Source organism: Lagenorhynchus albirostris, chromosome 11, assembly GCF_949774975.1.
Source record: "Lagenorhynchus albirostris chromosome 11, mLagAlb1.1, whole genome shotgun sequence".
Lineage (NCBI taxonomy): Eukaryota > Metazoa > Chordata > Mammalia > Artiodactyla > Delphinidae > Lagenorhynchus > Lagenorhynchus albirostris.
The window spans coordinates 10,258,232-10,266,565 of record NC_083105.1 but is presented as its reverse complement, the minus strand read 5'-3'; positions in this window follow the sequence as shown (position 1 = coordinate 10,266,565).

The window sequence follows — 8,334 nt, the reverse complement described above, 5'->3', positions numbered from 1 at the left end:
ACCTGGTTTCTCGACTTTATGAAGCTCAGGTTCTTGATGTCTCATGGCAGAAAGAATTCAGTGAGAGATAAAGTGATAGGTAAGAAGTGGATTTATTTAGAGAGAAACACACTCCACAGGGTGTGGGCCATCTCAGAACGTGAGAAAGGCACCAGGGTATGGAGTTGTCAATTTTTATGGGGGTGGGTAATTTCGTAGGCTAATAATTGGGAGGGGTATTCCAGCTATTTTAGGAAGGGGCGGGGATTTCCAGGAATTGGGCCACCATCCACCTTTGATCTTGATGGCCTGTCTTGGAACTGTCATGGTGCCTGTGGGTGTGTCATTTAGCTTGCTGATGTGATCGAATACTGAGGCTCAAGGTTTAGTGGAAGTGACTTGTCTGCCATAGTGAACCCATTTGGTTCTAATCAGTTTATGTCATGTCCTCAGGCTATGTCATTCTTTCAAAGGTTGTGCCCTGCCCCCCTTCCCTCCAGTTTCACTGGTGCTAGCTAATGAGTGGCCCAGAGCCCAGAGCACTCTGAATCCATTTACCTGCAGTCTCTGCGTCTCCCACGTTTCCCCAAGGATGCTGTGGGAGCCCTGGCCAGGTGTCCCGGAGAGGCAGTGTGGTGTGGAGGGCAGAGCACAGAGCCAGCTCCATTTACTTCCTAGCAATATGATCTTAGGCATGTGGCTTTGCCTCTCTGAGGCTCCGTTTCCCCATCAATATGTATGAAAATGTCGACACGGTATTTTGCACGCAGCTGACAGTCATGCTGCAGTCTATAGCATGGGGCTGCTGAAGGCCCAGCTAACTTTTTACCTGAATCAGACCCTTTTGGTTGCAACGGACTAAAATCCAATTCAAACTAAGTTAAACAAAGGAAGGGAATTTAAGGGCTCACTTAATTAGGAAGTGCCAGGCAGAGCTGGATTTGAGGCCTCACACACCGTCATTAGGACACTATTTCTCTCATTCTGTTGGTGTGTGTGTGTGCGTGCGTGCGTGCGTGCGTGTATGTGTGTCTCTCGGCCTCATTCCCAGGTAGTCTTTACCCCGCAAAGGCACAGAGAATACGTCTTTCCTAAGAATTCCGAAAGTTCTGTGCCATACTTGCCTCGGATTGGCCCACCTTGGATCTCTTTCCTATATCTGAGCCAATCACTATAGCCAGGAACTGCAGTGCTCCAATTGGCCAGGCCTAGGTCAATGGCTCCGCCCCTGGAGCCAGTGGGAGGAGTCAGTTCCTACCGAACCAAAAGCACTGAGACGGAGGGTGGGCCCCTTAAGGAAAATGGCATGCCGTGACCAAAAGAACCAAGAAAGAGTGCTGGGGAGGAAAAAACCTCAGATGTTCAGCAGCTCAGGGAGTTTAAGTGGCTCTCCCAGGTCACCCAGAAAGGAAGATCAGGGACAGGCAGAAGTGTAACCTCAACCAGAGCAGAGATGGAGGGAACTACGAGAGCCATCTGGATGGGGTGGCTTTTTGGAAGCCTTTAGCCTGTACTGTGGCCAGACTGCCTGGTTCAGATCCGACTCCACCACTGACAGTCTGTGAGACTTTGGGCAAATCACTAAGCTTCTCTGAGCCTCAGTTTCTTCATCTGTAAAATGGGGTTAATAACCATACCATCATTTCAGGGCTGATTTGAAGATGAAATAACACAAGTAAGGCTGTTAGCACAGGGCCTGGCATGCTATAAGCACTCAGGAAGTGCTGGGGGGGGGTTGTTATGTTTTTTTATTTTTGGCCTTGCCGCATGGCATGTGGGACCTTAGTTCTCTGACCAGGGATCGAACCTGTGCCCCCTGCATTGGAATTGCGGAGTCTTAACCACTGGACCACCAAGGAAGTCCTGGAAGTGCTGTTTTTAATATATATAAACAGTAAGAAGGCCTTTTTTGAAATTCCTGTTTGCAACTGAAAACATAAACAGGCCCAACTGAGATGATCTTGATGAACTTGCCTGAAACTCTGCCATAGGTGAGTCTATCCCCAGCAGCCACTTTGTGTCTGGTGTCAGGGTCTTGCTGCTGCTGTTCCCATCACCTAGAACACATTTCTTCTCACACCCTTTCCTTTCCCTAGTTAATTCCTGCCCCTCCCTCAGGTCCCTGATAAAACGTTGGTTCCCCCGGGTATGTCATTAAGTGGAAAAAAGAAAATATCATACAGAACAGTATTAGGTGTATCATTTATGGAAATATATGTGTGTATGTCTATTTGTGTGTGTGTATGATTTAAAATGCGTAGTAGGGGGGACTTCCCTGGTGGTCCAGTGGTTAAGACTCCACGCTCCCAATGCAGGTGGCCTGCGTTTGATCCCTGCTCAGGGAACTAGATCCCGCAAGCCTCAACTAAGACCCAGTGCAGCCAAATAAATAAATAAATAGGGACTTCCCTGGTGGCGCAGTGGTTAAGACTCCACCTGCCAATGCAGGGGACACGGGTTCGATCCCTGGTCCAGGAGGATCCCACATGCCGCGGAGCAACTAAGCCCGTGCGCCACAGCTACTGAGCCTGCACTCTAGAGCCTGTGAGCCACAACTACTGATGCCTGCACGCCTAGAGACCGTGCTAAGCAGCAAGAGAAGCCACCGCAATGAGTAGCATACGCACCACAACAGAATCCCCTGCTTGCTGCAACTAGCGAAAGCCCGCGTGCAGCAACGAAGACCCAACGCAGCCAAAAATTAAAAAAAAAAAATTTAATTAAAATAAAAATAAATAAATATTTTTAAAAATAATAAATAAAATGGATAGTAGGGAATTCCCTGGCAGTCCAGTGGTTTGGACTCTGTTCTTTCACTGTGAGGGTGTGGGTTCAATCCCTGGTCAGGGAACTAAGATCCCACAAGCTGTGCAGTGTGGCCAAAAGATTTAAAAAATTAAAAAAGAAATAAAATGCATAGTAATTTTCTGGAATTCATGAGAATGGACCCTCACATGAACAGAGGGCAAACAAGGACTAGGTCTTAGTCATCTTTGTTCAGAACCTGATGCACAGGGTCATCATCTTCATCACAACTACTTTTCATTGAGCAGTTGCTATGTGGCAGGCAATATACTAAGCTCTTCATTATCTCAACAAGCAGCAGTGACGGCCATTTGGCAGATGAGGAAACTGAGGCACAGACCTTGGCATCATTACTTGGCCAAGGTCACACCTGAGCAACCCGGCACACAGGGAGCCCTCGTGAATGTTTGTTAAATGAACCCGGAACCCACAGTAGCCCCCACAGGGAACTAGGAAAATCAGCCAGTGAGAGAAAATGCTTCTGACTTCACAAAGCCTTTCCTCTTAGGGTGGTGATCTTCAGGGCATCAGTGGCCATCAGCAAGCAGAACAAGGTCGTTCCTGGGGACACCGTCTAGGTCGTGTGTGTGTGTGTGTGTGTGTGTGTGTGTGTGTGTGTGTGAATCAGGGATGTGGCTGGTGATAATTTACAGGTTGCTGTGAAAAGACCCTGAGTTGCAGACACAGAGAGAAGGAGCTTCCTCTTTCTGCCTGTCAGTCACACACGCACAAACGTGCTCACCTGTACCTCCAAGAGAGGTGAGGTGAGTCCCACTTCAAACTCACCTAGCCAAGACAAGCAAAAGAAAACAGGCCAAAGAGAAGGATTTACTGCCAGTTTCCTTGGAATCACTAGGAACTTGTTTCAGCTTCTCTACAAAACCCCAGGTTGCAACCAACTATCCTGAGCACTGCCGTCAGGAAAGGGAGGTCCTCCCACAGGTCAGGGACATGCAGGAGCTGGGGAAGCTCGGTCCAGGGTCTCCTGAGAAAGCCTTTAATAAGAGGGAGGAGAGGGGCTTCCCTGGCGGCGCAGTGGTTGAGAGTCTGCCTGTCGATGCAGGGGACATGGGTTTGCTCCCCAGTCCGGGAAGATCCCACGTGCCGCGGAACAGCTGGGCCCGTGAGCCATGGCCGCTGAGCCTGCGCGTCCGGAACCTGTGCTCCGCAACGGGAGAGACCACGACAGTGAGAGGCCCACGTACTGCACAGAGAAAAAAAAAAAAAAGAGGGAGGAGAGGAGAGGAGGAGCAAGAGGCCTGGTGTCCCAGCCTCAGAGCTGCAGTGACCTGGAGGGCATGACTTCGGAGGGGCTGCATCTTGACCATAGGTGCTTTGAAGATGTTGAGATGAAAGGCTTTGAGAGGCATAATTACCTGAGATGCTATTCTCCCAGGAGCCTGCAGGAGCCCAAGTTACTATCTGCAGAGATCTGCTGTAGAGGTCCCCAGTGGGGCCTTCTTAAACGGGCAGTACCCCAGGACTCGGCCCTCTGCTCCCCTCACCCTGGCTGCTGGCTGGACTGCTCTCCCATCCCATCAGTGTCTCCTGCATGGGTAGCGCAGCCTCAGTGAAGCCAGGCTCCAGATGTGCAGCTTCCTGAACCTCAATAGGCTACGGGACATGGCCTCACATGGGACAGTTGGGAGGACAGGGAGATGCTGTTGGTGCCTCAAGGCTAGTGTGAAAGGAAGGATGGCAGGGAGCAGGCCAGAGGAAGAGGAGGAAGGTGGCTCCGTGTCACCATGGCAACATTTATCCGGCTCGCCAGACCCCTTCTCCCTCACCAATTCACGTGCAGCCAGGAAAGCAGGCCCCAGAGAAGTGTAGCTTGAGCGAGGGTAGATGTTTGGTGATTGGGCAGCTTGAGGTTGGAGCTTGGAATGGGTTTACTCCTTGGAAGGATTAGTTGGGTTCCTGCGGGAACCTGTGTTGCAGGCTCTGGGAGAGGATGTGACATGGGGGCTCAGCATTTTGGCTCTAACTATTCCTGTATCTGTTTCTGAAATAGAGTGTGGGTGGGGGAGGGGGAGGCAAGGGAATGAGACGGAACACAGGAGTGGAAGGTTCTAAAGCTATGCTGGAGTGACCCCGCCCCCGACTGGAGCTGACGGCAGTGGTCTGCCCCATCCACTCCTCCATGGCAGGTCCTGGCTTGCGGAGGGAGGGGGAAGGCGTCAAAAGGTAGGTAGGAAAGGAGAGGGGATGCCACCACCTAGGAGGCAGCAGCCGCGGGGCGTGGATGGCTCGTGTTTTACGGGGCGTGGGGGAGCGTGAATGAACCAAGTTCAGAGGAAGCCTAGTCCCTCCTTTTGTCCCAGACCTAGTTCTCCCGGTGTCTCCTCCCCTCCTTCCTCCTCCAAACCTTCTGCCATCCAGTCGTCAATCCCCCTTCTCCAGGGTTCTTTGGCCTCCAAACGAGAGCAGACCTCTTGGAGTCTCAAAACCACCTCCTTCCACGCCTCACCCTCAGCTGCCTCTTCCCCCCACTTCCCACCCACCCCAGTCGAAAGGTCACCTGTTGATTTTTAGAAGAGTGGTCACCTGTGTGTCTGTGAGGGGGAGGCACGGGAAGGGGCATGGGCGAACTTGCTGGGGTATTGACAATCGCCCACATCTGCATCAGGTGGTGATTACGCGGGTATATAGAAACAGGGAAAAAGCTATGGATCCGTGTACACTTAAGATGTGTGCGCTTTTCGTACACGAATTATACTTCAATTTAAAAAAGAGAAAAGAAAAAGGAAAAGAACTAGGGGAAAATGATCAGTAGGAAGCTTGTTTTTTTGCCAGCCTCCCTTTCCTCTGACCGGTGGCTTTGAGCCCGCTGACCACACCCTCCTCCTTCTTGCCCCGCCCCCAGCCCTGCTCCTCCCTCCCTGGCCGCGCCCCCTTAGTTTCGAGCTGAGAATGCACGTCCCCCATCGGTGTTCTAGCTTTCTATCAGTGGTCCTGCTGTGCTCCCAGGCTCCCAGGCAGGGAACCTCAGAGCCTCCGACTCCCTCTCTCAGCTGGCTAAGCACACCGCGTTCTGAGACGGTTCAGTCATCCTTGCCTTCTGGTTGCCTCCTGCCTGGATTGTGACCATAGCTCCCTAACAACTCTCCCTGTCCCCTTTCTCCATCCTCCAATCTCCCTATCCACTGTTCCCAGATGCACATTCCTCAAGTTCACATCCATGGTGTCCTCTTCTCTAATCAGTGGTCCCCCACAAGGCAGGTGCTGGCGGATGGAAAGCAGGCCACTGGGATCAGGCCTCTGCCTCTTCCAGCCTTGGCTGCTGTAGATCTTCTTCCCCCTCTGGGCTTGGAAACTCTGTATCAAGCTGGTCCTTTGCACACGCTGTTTCCTTGGTTGGTAATGACTGTCTCCACCTCACCACCTTCCCCAAACCCGGCCGCCACCACCCAGTAAACTCACATTTCAAGGCTCAGGTCAAATATCTTTTTTTTAAAAAAAGAAATTTATTGATTTATTTAGTGGTGCCAGGTCTTAGTTGCAGCAGGACTCCTTTAGTTGTGGCAGGCAGGCTCCTTAGTTGTGGCTCACCGGCTCCTTAGTTGTGGCATGCGAACTCTTAGTTGCCCCATGCATGCGGGATCTAGTTCCCTGAGCAGGGATCAAACCCGGGCCCCCTGCATTGGGAGTGCAGAGTCCTATCCACTGAGCCACCAGGGAAGTCCCAGTTCAAGCATCTTTGAAACACCTTCCTGATGACGTCAGACACATTCCTCCCTCTTTTGTCCCTAGTTCACACTGGGTATCTCACACTGGATCTTGGATTGGGATGAACCACTTGCTAACCTGAGTCTTAACTTTGGCCCCTGGAAGCCAAAGTCACACCTTGTGTTTGAAATGTGTAGTTACCATTACTGAGCACTTAAGAGGTGCCTGACTGTAGTGAAGGTTAAGAGGATGGGACACTGCACCTCAGGCATCATAATACACCAACCTCATAGGATCGTTATGAGCAGAGGGTGGGAAAAGGGCCTGGCACAAGGAGCCTCCTCAGCCCTTACGTGCACCTGTGGTTTTATTTAATCCTATAACCTCTGAAGTAGGTATTGCCACCTCCACTTTACAGAGAAAACCGAGACCCAGACAGTGCCCAAGATCACAGAGAGATGGAGCCAGCCCTCTGGATTCCAACCCTGTGCTCTCCACCCCTCACCCCTGCACTCCACTCCACCTCAGCCCAGCACCTGGCATCCACAAGCCCAGTCAATGTTTGTTGCATGAATAAAAATGATTCACCAAGTGGTATGCTTGCCCCCTCCAGTCTGGGCAAAATTTCTGGGCAATTGTTTGGCATACTCGATAAAAATAAACTGTTTGCATGGTTGACGCATCTTGTCCACTCCTCTGGCTTAAATATCACTTCCTCAGAGGCTGTCAGCCACCACCCCCTCTCTTATACATTAGCTCCCTGAATAAGAAACACAGGAAGGACAAACCGGAAACCAATGAGGATCGTGGGTAGGAACACAGTGGAGGGGGCAGGGATGGGAGTGATTCTAATTGTTACTTGACTTTTATATAGCTTGACGTTCATATATGTAATACCTCCAAAAAAAACAGAATTAAACCAAAAGGGGAGGGACACACTAACTCATTTTATATATATATATATATATATATATATATATATATATTTTTTTTTTTTTTTGGCTGCATTGGGTCTTCCTAGTTGTGGCACCCGGGCTTTCTCTAGTTGCGGCGAACGGGGGCTACTCTTCGTTGCAGTGCGTGGGCTTCTCATCGCGGTGGCTTCTCTTGTTGCAGAGCATGGGCTCTAGGCACGTGGGCTCAGAAGTTGTGGCGCACGGGCGTAGTTGCTCCACGGCATGTGGGATCTTCCCAGACCGGGGCTCAAACCCGCGTCCCCTGCATTGGCAGGCGGATTCTTAACGACTGCGCCACCAGGGAAGCCCACTCATTATTTTTTTCTTCTTAATTAAATTTATTTATTTATTTATTTATCTGTTTATTTTTGGCTGCGTTGGGTTTTCGTTGCTGTGTGCAAACTTTCTTTAGTTACGGCGAGTGGGGCTACTCTTCGTTGCGGTGCGCGGGCTTCTCATTGCAGTGGCTTCTCTTGTTGCGGAGCACGGCCTCTAGGCACGCAGGCTTCAGTAGTTGCAGCACGCAGGCTTCAGTAGTTGCAGCACGCAGGCTTAGTAGTTGTGCTGCAGGGGCTTAGCTGCTCTACGGCACGTGGGAACTTCCCGGATCAGGGCTCAAACCTGTGTCCCCTGCCTTGGCAGGTGGATTCTTAACCACTGTGCCACCAGGGAAGCCCCACCCATTCATTATTTAAATTAATAAAATAACCACACAGAGCACAGAGAAAAGAGTAATTTCAAGTTACTTCTGGGCACTATACTCTGACAGTATTTCCTTAGATACATTCTAAGGGGGAAAAAAAACCTGTAAAAAACTTTTTACTCCATAGGTATACTTTTTTTTGTTGTTTGTTTTTGGCCACAAGGCTTGTGGGATCTTAGTTTCCTGACCAGGGACTGAACCTGGGCCCTCGGCAGTGAGAGCTTG